Consider the following 20,352-nt stretch of genomic DNA (forward strand, 5'->3'; position numbering starts at 1 on the left):
TCACTGCTACCTCTGCCTCCGGGATTCAAGCAATTCTCCTGCCTCAGCCTCCTGTATAGCTGGGATTATAGGCACCCACCACGAAGCTTGGTTAATTTTATTTATTTTTTTGTATTTTTAGTAGAGACAGGGTTTCACCATGTTGGTCAGGCTGATCTCGAACTCCTGACCTCGTGATCCACCTGCCTCGGCCTCCCAAAGTGTTGGGATTACAGGTGTGAGCCACCACGCCAGTCCTGGAGACCATTATTCTAAGTGAAGTAATTTAGGAATGGAAAACCAAACAGCATATGTTCTCACTCATAAGTGGGAGCTAAGCTACGGGGATGCAAAGGCATAAGAATGATACAGTGAGCTCTGGGTATTCGGAAGAAAGTATGGGAGTGGGGTGAGGGATAAAAGACTACACATTGGGTACAGTGTACACTACTTAGGTGATGGGTGCACCAAACTCTCAGAAATCACCACTAAAGAACTTATCCATGTACCCAAACACCACCTGTTCCCCCCAAAACCTATTGAAATAATTTTTAAAGCCAACCCCCCACAAACTAGACAGCAGCTGAGTTAGGACACAGCCCTGTGATTCCTTTTAGTCAGAATTTCTTCCACCACCTGCTGATTTCGATTTCTTTCTCCTCACACCAGTCTTTGAAGTAGGGGCGACAGATTCTATGCCTATCATCCAGGCTATGGCCATTAAGATATCAGCTTTACAGCTTCCAGCTCTGCAGGCCACAAGGCTGATTCCCAGTTGGTGCACTATACTCCCCTCCTTCCTCCTTCAGCTTGCCTCCAGGGATTCACTTTTCGCCTGCCCATTTTGAAAGCAAGCTACCACCTGGGCCATGTCTCCCTCGTACCTCTTACCTGGGACCACCCATTGGAAACCGCCTGCCCAGTGCCTTCTTCCTGGGCACTTTGAAACATTCACAAGTCGATTTTATATCAAGGGTTTTATCACTTACAGAGGAAGGAGGAGTTAGAAATGAATTGTGGGGGTAGGGGGCAGGAATAACTAAGTGGAAGCAAATATGGTTCTTGAATATCACTTAATGTTTTCTGATAGAGCCTCAGCAGCCCTTCTCTGAATATGTGCCAATGCAAAAACAAAATTAGCAGGCATAAAAACAAAAACCATCCTATTGATAGAATTAACATATTAAAATAAATACAAATTCATAAGATAATATATGAGCTTCTCTTTTAGTACCAAGATTTAATGACAGACATAATAATTACCGTAATTACACAATGCCTAAACAATACTGGCTCTGTCTGCTACAATTGTAATGCGGTATGAAAATACCTTTGATTTCTTTTGTGGATTACACTAGAGATAATATAGCCTACATTCTTAATGGGAAAAAACTGCGAACCTTCTATGAAAACAGATTTTTAAAATTTAAGTTCTCTGACATAAGTAAAGAACCCTGTTGGAATCATTGGCTCTGGGAGGGAGATCCTATTCATAGACAAAACTGCCTGAGATGGGAACATTCAAAGGAGGGAGAGAATACCGTCAAAATCATCAATAATAGTAATAAACACCCAAGGTCTGCAGCTGGGCTAGATGTTTTCTCCAGACCCTTAGCCATACACTGTGGAGTCCACATTGCCTTTTCAAGAAGTCATGGAGGAGAAGGAGCAAGTGCACTTAAATAAGTACAGAAATTGTGCGGTTCAGAGGTGAGGGAGCAACATGTTAATAAGAAGGTGTAAGAAGAGAAGACAATGCCTTCTCTGTTTTCAAAGAATTTGCAGTTGAGAGGGAAATATGATTAACCATCCAGAGGTAACTACTAAACAATGAAGAATTAAGCCACATAGATCGTATTACAACATGAAATAAGTTGAAACGTGCATCTTAATATAACAGGTAGAAATAAAAATTCATTGTATTTTGTAATATTCTTACAGATAATAAAAATTCAACAGGCTTTATTTTCTGTTATTAAGCATGACTTGAGAAGCTCAAAACTCTCTGGGGAAGGATATCCTTGCCAAGGGCACTCCCAGGCTTTTGTGAGTTGTCTCTTCTCCAGCACACTTCCAGCTTTCTAAAGGTAGGGCAGGGGGCCGGGCGCGGTGACTTATGCCTGTAATCCCAGCACTTTGGGAGGCCGAGACGGGTGGATTACGAGGTCAGAAGATCGAGACCACGATGAAACCCCGAATCTACTAAAAATACAAAATTAGCCCGGCGCGGTGGCGGGCGCCTGTAGTCCCAGCTGCTTGGGAGGAGGCAGAGGCGGGAGAATGGCGTGAACCCGGAGGGCGGAGCTTGCAGTGAGCCGAGATCGCGAACCCGGAAGGCGGAGCTTGCAGTGAGCAGAGATCGCGCCACTGCACTCCAGCCCGGCGACGAGTGAGACTCCGTGTGGGGAAAAAAAAAAAAAAAAAAGAAAGGTAGGGGAGACCCTTGTTTCTTTGACCTGGCTTTTTATAATTGCTCTGACTACCAATTTTATTTGTCCGGTAGTGTCTGGGGAAATATGGTGTGAGGGTATGATGGAAGGGAGCTTTGAGTAACTGGTATTCCATTTTGGAAAAATTTCTATGATGCAATTCAGTTAAACTTTGAGGATAATAATAGAGAAGCGTCTTATGTATGATTTATATTCTAATGAATTTTTAAGTAGGATTTTAGTGAGAGCAGAAATAAGGTAGATAAAAATATCCACTTGTAAAATTTTTTACTAACATTTACATTTTGGTTCTGTGGCACTCTAAAACGGAAAATACAGTTAGCTTTGAGTATATATATTCAGACTTAAACCTTCATTATTTTTCTGAAGAGCGCCTGTTTTGGCTATTTCATATATCTTATCCGGATAAGGTGTACTTTATTTTTAAAAGAATGTATCATTGCAGAAATATATCAACTTTTATCTCTTTTTGTCTGATTCCTCATCGATATGAATGGAAATGCCCACTAGAGGTCTCTCCAACCTGAATTATTTCTAATTCCTGACATGAGATTGTACTTCTTAAATGTTCTCTGCTTGCTTGTGAGAGCTAGTAAAACTTTGTTGCATTTGACAAGATAGCTGCCCAGGGCCTTAACATGGGAAAGTGTCATACACGTTCAAACTGCTACTCCTGGGGTCTATTTTATTTACCCCCTGTTCTACAGAGTTCATTTGACACCTTTTACGCTTTTGAGTGAGGATGGAAAGCAGGTAAGCCCTGTAAAGAGAGTGACCACGTGCTGTCAGGTTTTGTTTGTTTGTTTGTTTGTTTGTTTGTTTTTTCAGCTTGCAGAAAACTCTGGTAGGCTATCAACTGGAAATAATTGTTATGATTGTCCATTTTCAGCCCTACTCGTATCAAATCACAGAAAACATATAAACATTTCAATTCAAGGGAAGAACTTTCATGTGCAAACTCTAGAGACAACTTTTTGATTTTCTGATACATTTACTTTATTAATTATGTCAAATAAATTTTAGGAAGCTTGGCTTATGTGCAGTACAGAGAGTCATTGCAGTGTGTAATGTTGACATAATGAGTTTGTGTGTATGTGCACCTGTTTACATACATAAAGCAATTCTGACATTGCTTCAGCAAATACATGAATTAGCCTTTACCATATGAGTCTTAAAACATAAAATTAAAAGGTCAGAAAGGTTTAGTAACCCTATATTCTTTCCATAGCATTTAATCCCTCACCCTGGTTCAAGACAAGTTAGAATTGGTGACCAATGGGCAGGGTGTTCTACTGAGAAAAGTCAGCACTTAAGATCAGCTGTGGCCACTGCCCCCTTATTGGATGGAGGTCACCCAATTTGTGAACTAGTCTTTGGAAGTTAGATTAATTTTCTGTTGTGGCTCAAGGAAACCTGCAAGCCAAATGAAGAAAAAACGGATAATTGACAAAGTACAGTGATTCATACAAGTAAATTAAAAATGTGGCTAAGAAAAGAGAAAATAACAAATAAATGTATTGTCTTTGAACTCATAATTATTTTTCTTTTCAAAATCAAAACCTACAGAATCCGGGCATTAGCAAGTTTGCATGTAAGAAGCCATTATGGCACCTGTCCTTACTAAAACAACGACAAGCAATGAAAAGGGTTTGCTTTATTCCTGAATCAGCTTGGATGAATAGTAAAGACATGTGGGCAAAATAATCTCAAGATGCCAACTGTTTGGGCTGGAGGAATCCTAAACCCCTGGTGTTTTGCTGCTAGATTACTATAGCAATAACACCAGCCCAGACAATAGTTGAACTTAAATCCCAAACCACTGTAAGCAGAAATGTGATGGTTTAGAAACTTTTTCTCTCCGTAAAAACCATAGTCAGTGGAAGACTCCTCCAAGATGAGACTGGAGTGGGAATACACATTGAACCTGTGATGCTTCTAAGCAAAAGGGTCTCATTTCCTCACAAAGCAGAGAGCAATAATGTGAGATGGCATGCATTCTTTTCAGGCAGAATTCAAAGTTATTATATATGTCAATAATTATTTAAAAGGAAGAGCTTTGACTGGGCTCAAGAGCTCATGCCTATAATCTCTGTACTTTGGGAAGCTGAAGCAGGAGCATCACGTGAGCCCAGGAGTTCGAGACCAGCCTGGGCAATCTAGGAAGACCTCAACTCTACTAAAAATTTAAAAATCAGCCCAGCATGGTGGCTTGAGCTTGTAGTCCCAGATACTTGAGAGGCTGAAGCAGGAGGATTGCTTGAGCTCTGGAGGTCGAGGCTACAGTGAGTCATGATTGTGCCACTGCACTCCAGTCCTCCAGTCTAGGTGACAGAGTGAGATGTTATCTTAAAAAAAAAAAAAAAAAAAGGAGGTTTTATAAAATTAATAAGCAGAAGGCCGGGCATGGTGGCTCACGCCTGTAATCCCAGCACTTTGGGAGGCCGAGGCAGGTGGATCACGAGGTCAAGAGATTGAGACCATCCTGCCCAACATTGTGAAACCCCATCTCTACTAAAAATACAAAAATTAGCTGGGCGTAGTGGCCCATGCCTGTAGTACCAGCTACTGGGGAGGCTGACGCAGGAGAATCACTTGAACCCGGGAGGCAGGCAGAGGTTGCAGTGAGCTGAGACTGTGCCACTGCACTGCAGCCTGGTAACCGAGCAAGACTCTGTCTCAAAGTAAATAAATAAGCAGAAATAGCAGGCCACAGTATTGGTTTTCTAGTATTTTTACTGACAATACAAAAATCACTTTACATTGTAGTCCTAGATACATTCACACATATATAACTGACACATTATTTACCCTTACTCTGCACTATTTACTCAGGTACTTTATAGTCTATTTCTATTAATTATTTTAATGCTGGTTGTTACCCACTAAATCGATTTTCTAACCACTAATTGGTCATAAGTCACAGTTTGAAAATCCTTAAATGAAAGAATAATGTATGGAAGGAATCAATTTTTGTAAACCTAAATTCTTATGGGAAAAGTAATGAAGATCACATATTTTAATATAAAAAACGATTGTCTCTGGGTAATGGATTTTGTGATTTTTTTCTTACCTTTATTAACATATCTTCCTTCAGGAAGTTATATTTCTTGGGGAAATGGTAAATTGAATCACATCCCATGCAAGAAATATTTTGGAATCTTCCAAATTTTGAGAATGTCCTAATTCCCAATATCCATTTGGACCCCTCTCCATCAATAGATTTAGCGATTGAATTTCCTACTGGCAACCATAATGACATCCCTACTCTCTTACTTCCCAACTCAGGTTACCTCAAACAGTAATAAAGAAAGGAAAGAAAGGCTGTGGGGCAGGGGTGCAGGGAGAAGGAGGGAAGGGAAGGATGGGAAGGAAGAGTGAATCTCATATGCCTACTCCTAGTTCCTTTACACAAGGTGCTTGTATGCGGTGGGGGTAGGTTGGTTTGGGGCTTAGGACTTATTGTTATATTGCCCAGAACCTAGACTGGATTTTTAAAATCCTGATTGGGCCATTCATTTCATTAGCCCTGTGAATTTGAGAAACCCACATCCTGCTTTTCTGTACCTCACTTTCCCTATTTGTATAATAAATTAGCTTTGCTAAGATTTACTTCCTACTTCTATATCCACCAGCTATATTAGGTCAGGAGGAGTTACCTCAATAACTGGTTTCTCACTTGCATATATATATATAGAGAGAGAGAGAGAGAGAGAGAGAAAGACAGAGAGAGAGAAAGAGAGAGAGACAGAGAGAGAGGGGTGTGTGTGTGTGTATATATATATGGATCCATTATATACATCCATTGTATATCCATATATCCATTATATATGTATATTTAAAATTCATATTTCTTGCTTTATACCAAATTACAACACAGGAAGAATACTAAAAACTGACTGTCTTTATTATGAATTAAATTTAGCTCAGGGGGCAAATCAGATCTAATGACTCCATTTATAAAAATATGTGTTAAGATTTCTATTACTATCTTATTTGACCACTTGAACTTATAACTTCATAAAATTAAAAGAAAACCTATTTGCCATGTGTTCAAATACGTCTCTCTGCTCCCATAGGAACATATTTAAACAATCTATATTCCTATAAATATTTGTTTACCTAATTTTTAGTGTTAAAAATCAAAGTAAGTTATATTGAATAGAAGGTCATGCAAGGAGCTTTAAAGAGCTTTATTCATACTCTTTGAGATGCTGAAGATATTTCCAGGGCGTACCCAACTGCCATTCAAAGAAGTCACTACTGCTATTGACAGTAAGTGTTCAAGGAAAACATTCTCTCTGGGAACAGGTTACAAGACTTCCACATTGGCAGGAGCTTTTCTCTCTCTCTTTTTTTTTTTTTTTTTTGAGATAGGGTTCAGCTCTGTTTCCCAGGCTGAAGTCCAGTGGCATAATCACAGCTCACTGTGACCTCCAGCTTTTGGGCTCAAGTGATCCTCCCCGCCTAGCCTCTTGAAAAACTGGGACTACAGGCATGAGCCACCACACCTGGCTATCTTTTAAAATTTTTGTAGAGACAAAGTCTTGCTATGTTGTCCAGGCTGGTCTCAAACTCCTGACCTCAAGCAATCCTCCTGTGTTGGCCTCCCAAAGCCCTGGGATTGCAGGTATGAGCAACCACACCTGGCCAATATGTAGGATTAACAGACAATTCTGAATTCATAAGTGGATGGTTGAGAAGCTGGCAACATGTGGGCCAAATTTATCTCCAAAGAAGTATTCTTTGGCCATTTTAGGTTTAATTGTTTTTAATTAGTTGCAAATACTAAAAAAATGAGAGTTTACACAAGTTTGCTTTCAGCTTCCTTTAAGGAGTCATACAACAAGTCTACCTTGGGTCTACATTCCTAGCAACTCCCTCACTAGACCTAAGTAGTGATGGCCACTTTATGATGAGCAGGGGCTTCCCAGGTCAGCATACCCTAACCTGCACCCTTCCATTCATGCAGGTTGGTCTGCCTGGACTTTTAAGCATTTGAGCTTGAGACCCTTATTGTGAGCAAACATGCTAGCTACAATATCATGAGTTAATCAATAAACACTTACTTGATGTAATTAATTAGAAAACAAATAACACCAGTAGCAGAAAGTAACCAAAAACAATTCACAACGTTTCATGCAAACTCTCAATCTAAGTGTACTTGTTTCTACATTGTTTTCAATCCTCTTTGACTTCATCTTGGTATATTTACCTTTATTCACCCCTCCCCACATGCTTTTTGCCTCTGAGAGATATTTTCATAAAATGCAGATAATAGCACCTGCTCAGCCCACCTTTCTGAAAGTCCAACTGCAGAAGTGCTATATGAGTGCAAGGTATTATTATATCCATTATCATTCATGCTCAGACACTGGTAGGTTCTTCTAGGCCCTGCGGCTCTGGCTGGCTTGAAGTCTCATGTATCAGGAGGAACAGGTAAAGCTGGCTAGATGCCTTTTAAACTCATTTCCTGCGGTACTTGGTTCTCCCATACTAGTGTTGAAGTAGCTCTTTTTCTCTGTCAGCTCAGCAGTCAGTCCAACCAAAACTAACTAAATAAATAAAAATTTCCCCCTTTTCCTGTGACAACCACCGAAGCTGCAGACCTACGTGCACCAATAGAATCCAGGCTACTAATTCCAAACAGTGGTGGTGAATAACACAAATGTACTGTACTAATAACAAGAGTATCCAAATGTGTCCAAATGTGCCAGTAGGTCCATTCAAGTGCAACATGGCTCTGCCAGCGTGCAGAAAGGGTGCTGCAGTCCCCAGAAGATGTGTTTTCAAGCCAGTCCATTTCTCCAGAAAGTAATCCACACTTGTGTTGTCTTTGAATGTTCTGCATCATTGTGTAAAATGTTAAAATAGTTCAATGTCAAAATACAGAGGCAAAGCAATCTGTCAACCAAAGGACTCGCAAATCCATGCATTTCACCATGGCGTTGTCTTCTGAGCTTCAGGCTCGTCACCTCACCGTCGCTCTGACATCCCACGATGGTATGCAGTTTTTCTCTGTAGTTTTTTAACTCATAAAATTCTCAGTGCCCAGAATGCTATCTAGCATATAGAGGGTACACAATGCCTTCTTGAGTTTGTTTTTGTTGTGGGATTCATGAAGGGTATCACCCAATAAGTATCTAGAATTTAACTTGTCTGGGAAAAGACTTCTGATTTCCATCTCCCACCTCCAAACCCGCTCCTTTCCTGTTTTTTGTTTTTGTTGTTGTTTTGTCTTTGCAATTGGCACTGCCATCCTCCCAGTTATTCAGTGACACTGATTCCTCTTTCCCTTACTCCCACTTCCAATCAGCAAGTTCTTTTGGCTCTACCTCTGTGATGTGGCCCACATCTATCCCCTTTTCACCGCCATTACTGCTACCCTAATACAAGTCTCTTGGCTGGACGACTCCAGAAACATCCCTCCTCTGGCTTCCCATCTCTCCTCTTTCCTCCTGCAGACCTTTTTCTTCACAACAACCAGGGGGAACTTTAAAATATCTAATTCTGTCAAGAATTCTTCTGTGACTTCTCATGGCACTTAGACTAAGATAAAAACATTTGTGATTTCCAAAACCTGGCCATAATAAAAGCACCTGGAGAGATGAAAAATATACAGAGCTTGAGACCACACGTTAGACTCATCTAATCAACCTCGCCAGAGGTGAGAGGTTCAGTTCCACGTTGATTGTTCCCCATCTTTCAACTTCTATGTTTTATATCCCTCTCCTGTTCACCCATGACACTTCGACCACATGTGGTTTCTCTTCCCTATCCAGAAATCATCAAGCTCTTTCCAGTCTCAGGACTTTTGCTTTTGTCTTACTGTCTATCTGGAATGCCCCTCCTCTTCATGGCTGTTTCTTCACCTCATCCTAGAGTCGTGCTAAGCATCACCTCCTTCTTACACCCTCAATAACGCAGCCCCAACCTCTGCCTTTAGGTGTTTCCTATGCCATAACTTGTTATATTTTCCTTCTAGTCCTTATCGCATAAATTGAAGTAATCTTATCGATTTATGAGTTTATCTATCTCCCTCTGTAGAAAGTAAAATCCATGAGGGTAGAGAGATTGCGATTTTTTTTTTTTTAATTCCTGACTTTCCAGATGTGCTCCATAAGTACGTGTGGACAATAAGTATGTTTGTCTTTGTCAGCTCTGTCACAGCGATTCACCTCTGCCACTGTAGTGTTAAAACAGCCAAAGATGGGATGTGACAAATGAGCATGGCTGCATTCTAGCAAAACTTCATTTATACATAATGAAATTTGAATTTCATTTGATTTTCGTGTGTTGAAAGTGTTATTTCATTTTCGTTTATTTCACCATTTAAACAAATTATAAAAACCAGCTCATAAGCCCATACAAAACCATGTGGCAGACTGGATTTGGCCTGCGGGCTGTAACCTCTGATTAAGAGGATTTGTTTTGTCATTTGGTTTGAAAGTCCAGAACATCTTGAGAAACACATGGAAGCATCCTAAAACTATGTTAGTAGCATTATCATTCTATTTCTATCTAAAGATATCTGTAGGTCTAAGACCAATTCAAAAAGCATTTGCCAGGTATATATTAGGTTCAATTGAACTGTATTAAGTGGCAGGCTGGGGGCAGCTACTTAAGGTACCAATCCACAACTAAAGCTAAAATATCACTGTAATAAATCTGAAACATTTGACCTCTGAACTCAGTTTTCCTCAAGAGTCTTTTTAAATAAATGGCAAAATATAAATTCTTAAAGATGAAGACATCTTAAATTCTTCATTTGAAGATTTTAAATTCTTCATTAAAAATTCATTTAAATTCTTAAAAATGAATGAATAGAAATTTAAAATAAAGCACCTATCTATCCATCCTTATTAATATTGAGAAAACATTTACATATTTTTAAAATGGGAAATCAAAATATTTAAATATTTTAGACTTTGCAAATTCTGTTTTTGCGTCTTACATAACTTCATCCTAAATTCAAGGCATTGTAAAAAGACTCTTAAAAAAATACAAAGAATAAAATAGTTCCTCCCTGTTCTTAAAGAGTTTGTACTGACTGTCCCCAATTTTCACCTGCCCAAATATTAATTATACATTTTACTTCAGCCCAAAAGCCAATATTTCTGGTAAGATTTCCTGAACTCCCAGATATAGATTGGTTGTTCTAGGTTCCCACTATTTCCTCTTCTTTGAATATATTTATATATTTATTTTGAAATAAAAATAAATTCTTTGTTTATAAAAGCAAAATTTTTTTACATATTTGAATACTTAGTTAATGTCTATTTCCCTCATGAGACTGCCAAGTACTTTAGGCGTGTTTTATGGACCTGGATGAGTACTGTGCCTGGTATTCAGTTAGCATACAATTAATAATTATTCAAAGAGCTAATAAGTATCTGAATAAATGTATGTGGTAGACCTTGAAGGAAGGCAAATTTGTGCCTTGACAACTAGGAAGATATTTCTCTCCGCTTTTTCCATAACTTTTTATAATGCATTCTGCACACATTTATTACAAATGTGATAATCATATTTCTGAGACCCAAACAGTCCACCTTTGGGTGAAGGAAGAATAGACTTGGGAGACATGGGGAGGAAATGAAGGCACCCCTGGAGTGAAAATTCATTAGACGCAGAGGGTAGGCTTTCAAACCACAGCATTCATTTTAAAGCTCACATGCTGGTTACTGCAAAAGAGGCGGCGGGTGGGGTGGGGGGCGGGGGAAACACCACATGTGTTTAAAGGCAAAGGAAAACACGAAGAAAAGTCTTCTTTCAAAACCATAGGAAGCTTGTTTTCCATTGTGATTCCAAAAGATGAACAACCTGCTCTCCCCTTCATTATAATCCTCATTGCTGCCCTTATAATTAGGTCCTAGAATGCATGCTGGTGTCAGACACAAAATCAAAAGCTACAGCATAAATGTATTTCCAGATACCCTGCATATATTTTCTGTTTCTTTGGCAAGAGGCAGATTCTAGTGAGATCTCTCACATGACTAATTGTTCCTGGAAAAGATGACCCCTTTCCAGGTGGTGATATTTCAGCATGAGCAAGAAAGAGAAACTTGTGCACTAAGAAGAATATTTAGGCATTGAAAATTGATGAATCAGATGATAATAGGTTTCCTTACCAGAAAGACATGTATCCTAAAAGTAGGTTACAACATGTAAGACCAATAGAATTCAGGCTACTAATTCAAAATAGTGGTGATGAATAACACTAATGTACTATACTAATAAGAAGAAATATATAAGAAGAGGAACTGCTAAAAGAACATAAGCACTTCTGAGCATAGCAAATGAATCATATTCTCCAGCAAAAGTTTAATGTAAAGACAACAATTATAGTTCTTTCAGCAATGTCTAAACTCGCAGTTGCCTGAAATAAACTGGAAAAATATCAGCAGTCATATTTATCTGCAGATTCAATATGAAGTTATGAGGCTGTAAAATGAGCATTGCTATAAGACAAGATGATGGCTATCTAACTGATTATATAAAATTAATCTCTATTAAAACAGTCCTCCCACTTAACACTAGTTTATATCTTTGCTGATTCTCCTATTCAAACTAAATGCAATACAAAAAAACTTTAAGGTGCAATTACAAATCTTCCAACTAATGCCGGATTTCTTGAAGTTGATGAAAGTGATATTGAAGAGTTTCTTTAAACTTCAGGCCATTAATAAATAGATTTTTAACAGAGATAGAACAGTAGAACAGTTAATGATTAAATATGTAATTATTATCGGGTATAGTGGCACAATGATCATTTCAAAAGATAATGATTTAAATATAAAGAGTAAAAGAGACCCATGTGAAAGCTCAGGAAGTCCTGCAGAAAATATGATGTCCTGTATCATTTGTGTAAAAATCAAAAATGAGATGAAGAATATTCTTTCACAGAAAATTTTCTCACAGAAAATGTTCTAGAAAGCATAAACATAACTCATATTGCTTACCATAGGTATTGGATTTTTGTTACAATTTCTATCAGCATTTATGAAATAAAATATATAGAATATAAAATAAATATTTTATAAATAATATATAATATGTATTTTTGTATCTTATATAACTTCAACCTAATATATAATATATATTATTTATAAAATAGCATAATAATAAAATAAAAACATAAAATAAAACATTCATAAATAATATAAAATAAATATTTATATATGAAATATTTAAAATATATCTGTAAAAAGTTTATGAAAGTAAATAATTATTTTCACAATATTAACTTCAGTATTTAAGATAACATTCTTTTTTTTTTTTTTTTTTTTTTTTTTTTTGAGACGGAGTCTTGGTCTGTCGCCAGCGCTGGAGTGCAGTGGCCGGATCTCAGCTCACTGCAAACTCCGCCTCCCGGGTTTACGCCATTCTCCTGCCTCGGCCTCCCGAGTAGCTGGGACTACAGGCGCCCGCCACCTCGCCCGGCTAGTTTTTTGTATTTTTTAGTAGAGACGGGGTTTCACCGTGTTAGCCAGGATGGTCTCGATCTCCTGACCTCGTGATCCGCCCATCTCGGCCTCCCAAAGTGCTGGGATTACAGGCTTGAGCCACCGCGCCCGGCCTTTAAGATAACATTCTAATGGTATATTTCCAGAATTTTCATAACATACTCATTTCTGTTTTAAAGAAACTTTTCCTTGCACCGATGATCCTTGGATATAAAGGATCACTTGAGGTAGCAGAGTTTTCAACTCCTACATTGGAGAAATGATTTTTCTCCAATTTTTTCATGCTCTCCTACCTCTACATCCACTACTTAGATATAGGGCTTTGCTAAGTTTTATTGATTTGTAAAAAGATGATATACTTTATTGTTGAATGGAAGTCATATTGAGAATGGCAGGAGAAGTCAAAAATAATTAACAGGCATTGAGTGATTCACAACAATTGTTAACTACTGAAGTCTCAGGCTTTTGGTCTCCATTCTACTTACTCACTTCGTGTGCTTTTCTCATGTGTCAGTCCATTCTCTAATGAAGCTGTGTAACCTCTTTCCATATTCCCAATCTCAGATATTCCATCTGGTGACCTTAACTCAAAGTCTTGACATAAACATGACTTCTCCCCTTCTTGACTCACTTTCAACCCATTCAATCAGCCATCTTCAGTGTGGTTTCACTTTTCTGTGCATGAATACATCTTCTCTATATTTTTAATACTGTTATGAATAAAACCCTCATACTTTCATTTGGATCTCCTACATTGAACTCCTAGCAGGTCTTCTCTCTGCTCTCTTTCTCTTTCCAAGTACAACTTATGCCCACTCACACACACAAATACACACAAAAATATCTTACCATGTAAGTCTTTTCTTATCCTGTAGGAAAGACTTAGCTGAACATAGGCAAGACTCTAGTCCTTATGTATTCTTTCAACTTAACCTCTCATCACTTCCTACACCAGACTTTATGGCAAAGCAGTAACTTGTAACTAGGGATACAACAATCTTTGGACAATGCAAGCTATGACATATGTACATTGTGAACAACATTTCTGGAAGATAATGAAAGAGCACTATGACAATAAAATAATTAAGAACCATGATACCAGAACAAAACCAACCCTAGAAACAATTTATGTGCATTTTCAGTGGAGACAGCTATGAGCTTATGTAGTCTTTACCACTCACTGTGATAGATATTTGTGACCATTGCAAGTTAGTTAAATTTCTAAGCATGTTCCCTAATATCTAAAACAGGACTAATAATTTAAAGCTTATGTGGCTTATTATGAGAATTAAATGAGATAGTATTTATGAAGTACTTATGTTTTCAACCAATGGTAGTTTAGCAATGATGCTAATAAAAACAATGAAGAAGAGGATACTGATACATCAACATATTTCTCACTAGTAAGCTTTTCTTTGTTATTCCGTCTGCCTAAAAAACACTTTTTTCTCACATTTTACCTGAAAATTTAATCACTCTTCAAGATACAACTCAATCTTCATCTTCTTCAAGAGCCCTTTCCTTACCTGCCCCAGACTGAGCAAAGTGCTTCCTGTTTTCATATTTCTGCATATCTTCGTAGAAGAGAAACTGCATTTCATTGAAATGATTCATAAATATTTCCCCAGTCACAATATAAGTTCCTTAAAGTCAAAGACTGTATCTTATTACCTCTTTATCCTCAGTGCCTTGCACAGTAATTGGCACACAGTTATAGAGGGTTCGAAGGCTTTGGGGACTGATCAAGGAAAAAGATATGAGCACAAGGGGCAGTAACACACCATAAGCTTTATTGGGCAGTGCTTCAACAGGGTTGCATGAGAAGAGAAGTCCCTCGTAACATAAGACAGTCCTGAGGCTACCATCCAGAGAAAAAGGAGGGCAAGGGGACTGAAGGATTAGCAGCATTTGAAAGTCCCTGCGTCAGAAAGCTCCAAAGTACAACTTGGGACTTTGTAACTGCAGGGCTCTATCTAGTCAATGGGTATCAGCTGCAGAGTGAAGTTTCATGGGGTATGCAAAACAGGTGAGCTCTAAGTGGCTAAAACTGGTTGTTTGGGCTGTTATAAAAAATAACTGGATATATAAAAATTTTGAATTTGATGCCAGCAGGCTTTTGCCTGGCTTATACACAACCTAGAGGCCAATACACAGAAGCCAACTTTGGCTCATTTATACAACAATAGTAGGTTCTTTTAATTGTCAAACTTATATGAACTCACTAACTACAATCTTGCTGTATACTCAGAAATTCTCAAAGGAGCATCCTACTTTAATTGAAGTCAAAGTCAGAGTCCAGAGGTTGAGAGCTTGGTTCATTTGTTTCTTAAATATGTCTCTTAATCTACTCGGTTTCAGAATTCAGGACACTTAAAAGACCCCTCCAGTAACTGAAGGTATCATGATTCTCCTTTTTTTTTTTTTCTCCAGCAAGCATACTATTCTGTGTGTAGTGTATACTTAATACATATTCATTGATTGGAATAAATGAATTAATGATTCCAAAACTCCTCAAGCACATATTCTTTAAGATGCTCAGAACAGATAATATTTTGCTAGGCTTAAAATAACTATCTTCTTGAAGAAAATATCTCAAATCCAATCTATTTGGAAATATTTGGTTAAATTTATTAAACTAAGATATATGGGTATTTTTTTCTAGTTGAAACACAGCGAATAAAAATCTTACATACAAGACATGCTAAGTAATGCAGGCGAGATAATAAGAATCATAATGGGGCAGGTGTGGTGGCTCCTGCCTGTAATCCCAGCACTTTGCCAGGCTGAGGCGGGCAGCTCGCTTGAGCTCAGGAGTTTGAGACCAGCCTGGCCAACATGGTGAAACTCCGTCTTTACTCAAAATACAAAATTAGCTGGGTGTGGTGGCACGTGCCTGTAATCCCAGCTACTTGGGAGATTAAGGGAGGAGAATTGCTTGAACCCAGATGGCAGAGGTTGCAGTGAGCCGAAATCATACCACTGCACTCCAGCCTGGGTGACAGAGGAGAAAAATAAATAAATAAATAAATAAATAATGTCTGAAAAATCACCTTCTTCAGAGAAATGCGTATTCTACCTCTGCAAATTCGCAAATGGTGAGGAAGAGGATGGATAGATAGATAGATAGATAGATTCATTTGTTTCTTTAGATAGATAGATAGATAGATGATAGACAAATGTTGCACGTTTACTACATGCTAGCTACAGTGTTTGGTGCTTTGCACACATTATCTCTTTCAATTCTCATGACAACCCTCTAAGGAAGAGGTTGTTATTATCACAGTTTTAATATGGGAACCAAGGCTTAGGGAAGTGTTTACAGGATACAATGGAGTTATAAGTGATATTTGAATTCAGGTTCTGTAACTCTAGAGTGTGTGTGGTCAGTCACTGAATGAGTACCCATGCGTGTGGTCAGTCACTGAATGAGTACCCATGCAAGTTGAAAGAGGAGAATTTCAGCTGTAGAGATTACATTCCTAAAATAATTGCAACTTTTTTCCACGTTAATCTTTCAACTTTCTTGCTAAGAATACACCTTCATTTTGAAAAAAGTAATTTCAAATACAATGAAAACATAGTAAAATCCATGTGAATTGTAATTAAGTTCCAGATCACATATTCTAGAGGAAAACAAATGAAAGCAGTTGGAAATCTCTTATTTTATGCACTAATAGAATTATATAGCACCCACTCACTGTTCAATTAGTCTAATTATGGTCAACATCAGTCTTTGTTGTTAAAATGACTGAAGAATATGATTCTGCTAGTGTTTTAGAACTAGCCTTGCCAGATGGATAATAAATAGGTGTTGTGCATAACACAGATAATTGCCATCCATCTTCAGTCATTCTATACAGTTAAAGTGATTAAAATGAAAATAAATTTTGTATAAATATCACTTGGATTTTTATTTCTTGTGGTTGTTTGTATATGTACCTCCATTGTTGACTGAATGTTGCATGATTTTATGATATTTTTGTTTCTTTATCCAACAAAAATAAATTCAAGGTATCCTTACAGTTCTAGAATGAACTCAACAACTGCAGACTTGCACATGCACTACTTAAAGTAGCAAAAAGAATTAATTTGACAATGAAAAATAATCTTCAGAATTAAGCAGCTCATTAAATTAGATGTGTAATTTAATCTTCATATAAAGTAGACTTTAAGCTACTGTATGTGTGTATATGCATGTGTGTATTTCATGTGCAGTTTGAAAACTCACCATTAAAGGTTGTAAAACCCAGGAACTTAACTATTAGGTAGCAACAAGAAATTTACCTCAAACACTTCAAGTATTCCCAGTAGAGCAAGCAGTCTAAATTTTCTACAATTTAGGCAAACATTTGTTATTTACATATTTAGGGTAGGATCATAAAATAAATTGGTGTATAAGACCACAATTTGTAAACAGTCACTGGAAGTTATGCATAGAACCAAGAAAATAAGATACAGAGTAAGGGAGAGTCATCCTGATTTTACTATTCCAGCTCTGAGAGAACTCCACAAAGCAAGATGATGGAGTAAATCCCGTTGGACACTCTTGTCCAAGAGTCTCTAGGAGATGCAATAAACTGAGAGCTCATAGACACAGTTCCAGAAATATTTTCCTTGGTCTGCACAATATTTTGGTAATCTCAAATTTAGTTACCAGTATTTTTTTAAAAAATCAAGATATTTTTACATGAAGTCCTTTATTCTGGTTTCTCTTGAAAAATCCAATGTATCAGCCTTGGGTGCACAGTCCCTGAAGGCAATAGTGCCCTGAATTTGAATGACTGTTGTTATTAAATGAATCATATGATTCCCTGACGCTAGAGTCCCTGACACCCCCTATAGTGTGGCATGAGGTCCACTATGGTCATGAAGCTTATTTTGTGACTCTGGTAGAAATACAAATGGGAGTTTGAGACTTTTGGACTAAGAGATGGAGAGAATAAGAAAAAAATGACCATTTATTTCAAACTTGAACTTAAGTTTCCTTAACAGAGATAGAAGACTTGATTAATATTTTTGCTTCTCTAAAATCAAATGTAGTATCTGGCATTTTGAAAAGTAATTTCAAACATACTGAAAACATAGTAAAATCAATGTGAATTTAACTAAGCTCCAGATCACCATATCCCAGAGGAAAGCAAATGAAAACCGTTGGAAATCTCCTCTTATTTTGCACTAATTGTATTATATAGCACCTACTCACTGTTCAATTAGTTTACTCATAGTCACCATCAGTCTTTGTTGTTAAAATGACAGGAGAATGTGGAATTTGTTAAATTGACAATGATTTGTCTAAAGATTGGTGGGTTGAATTGGGAATAAAATCTTATGAGATTCAAACATAGTAATTGGATCTCAAACAAATCATTCCATTAACATCTCATCAAATTAACTCATTGCTCAGCTGACTCAATCAAAGCAATATCATTGTTTGATATATCAAAGATATAGATCTAGTGTTTTCCTTAATACATTTGCTATAACCTGTATAAATGACTTTCACAAAAATATTTCTGAAACTAGGAAACACTTACCAAGCTTCTCTGAAAAAATCAAACAACTATAATATGAAGAAACCAAAATTTTCCCTAAACACAACAGGATGACTCTGAAAAATAAAAAATGTACAAGGGGAATTTTTTTATTAAGAAAAAATGGTAAATATATAATACTTTTGTTTGGTTTTGAAAGAGCAAAATGTTTGTGCCAACAGGTTTAATCATGATTACCAGGAAAATTTGTCAAATTCCTTGTATAATGATAAAAAATTTTATTTTTGATAAAGAATGAAACATTCATTCACTAAACATTCTCCTTTAGAGATACATGTACTCCATGTTTCTTTAAAGATTCTGAGAAACATGTACTACAATGTACATTGACACACTCTATTCCTGATCCCTATTAAGTTTTCTAAAGTCCCATCTACCTAAGATCACATATAAAAATTAAAAAGGAGTTCAGATAAAACCTAAGTTTATTTTTTGACTAATGTCAACAAGACATTTGAAAATGCCCTACTTATCATTTTTTTTGAAAAGTATTTGCTGTTATTGGCGTCCTGTAGACATATATAAAGGAATCAAGGCAGCAAATCGGGTCTAAATCTGAAGAGCAGCTGGAGCTTCATATCATGACATCTCTTCATGATAAAAGATGGTTTCTTCATAAAGAACAGGTTATCTATCATCAGAGCAGTGAAGTTCTTTGCCTGACCCTGCCTTCACTCATTCAACAAGTGTTTATTGTAGGTCTATTATTTTAAGTTTGGCATAAAACGCTAGACATAAAGAATACAATTGCAAACAGAAAGTGGTAAAAGAGGATGTTCTATAATGAGTTAGCTACATAAACCTTAAGGTCTTTCTGAACCCTGAGATAAAAATACCAAGTGTGTTGCATATATGTTTAAGAAAATGCTCCCAGTCACTAAAGTTATTTTTAATCTGATATATGACCAAAATGATTATAGACATTACTAGCAACTTTCTATGTAGCAAAAAAATTAAGTGTTATAATGGAAGGAAAATAAGTAAGTATTATAATGAAAGGAAAAAAAATTTAGAGGCAATAAGAAAACCTCAATGCCCTAATTATAATTCACAACATTGGATATTACAAGATAGCCTTACAGATAAGAACATTTGACTCTGTTAGAATCTCAATACTGAATGATGCTGGAAGCATTAGAGAAGATGATCAGTTTTCTCTTTTTCCATATTAACAACATTTTCTGGTTCCTATAAAGATATTTTGTTTGAGTGTGAACATTTATAAGCTGTGAAGTTCTTGGGACAGGGTTGTTACATAGTAAGTGCTAAGTAATTATTTATGTGGCTGTTTTTGTTATTATTATTGCCATAGGATATCCAGATCAACTAAAACAGATGCAAAGAGAGCAAGCAAGGTACATAGTGGATATCCCAGTTGTGAACCTGATAAAACATATAAAATAAAATCCCTCCCATTAAAAAATTTTATCATTTAGGCCAGGTGCAGTGGCTCGTGCCTATAATCCTAACATTTTGGGAGGCCATGGCGGGTGGATCGCTTGAGTCCAGGCAACATGGTGAAACCCTGTCTCCACTAAAAATACAAAAAAATTAGCCAGGTGTGGTGGCGCGTGCCTGTAGTCCCAGCTACTCGAAATTCTGAAGTGGGAGGATCGCTTGAGCCTGGGAAGTCAAGGTTGCAGTGAGCTGTGATTGTGCCACTGCACTCCAGCCTGAACGGTAGAGTGAGACCGTGTCTCAGAATATATATATATATATCTCTCTCACACATATGTGTATATACGTATACATCTGTTATACGTATATATACACACACACACGTATACACACACATAATTTAACACTTAATTACTCTAATTTAAATAAAGTAGTTACTGTTCACAAGAAACTTCTAGGTTAATATCTCCAATGTTCACTTACTATATCCAAACATAAGAATAGAATATA

Source organism: Chlorocebus sabaeus, chromosome 22 (assembly GCF_047675955.1).
Source record: "Chlorocebus sabaeus isolate Y175 chromosome 22, mChlSab1.0.hap1, whole genome shotgun sequence".
NCBI lineage: Eukaryota > Metazoa > Chordata > Mammalia > Primates > Cercopithecidae > Chlorocebus > Chlorocebus sabaeus.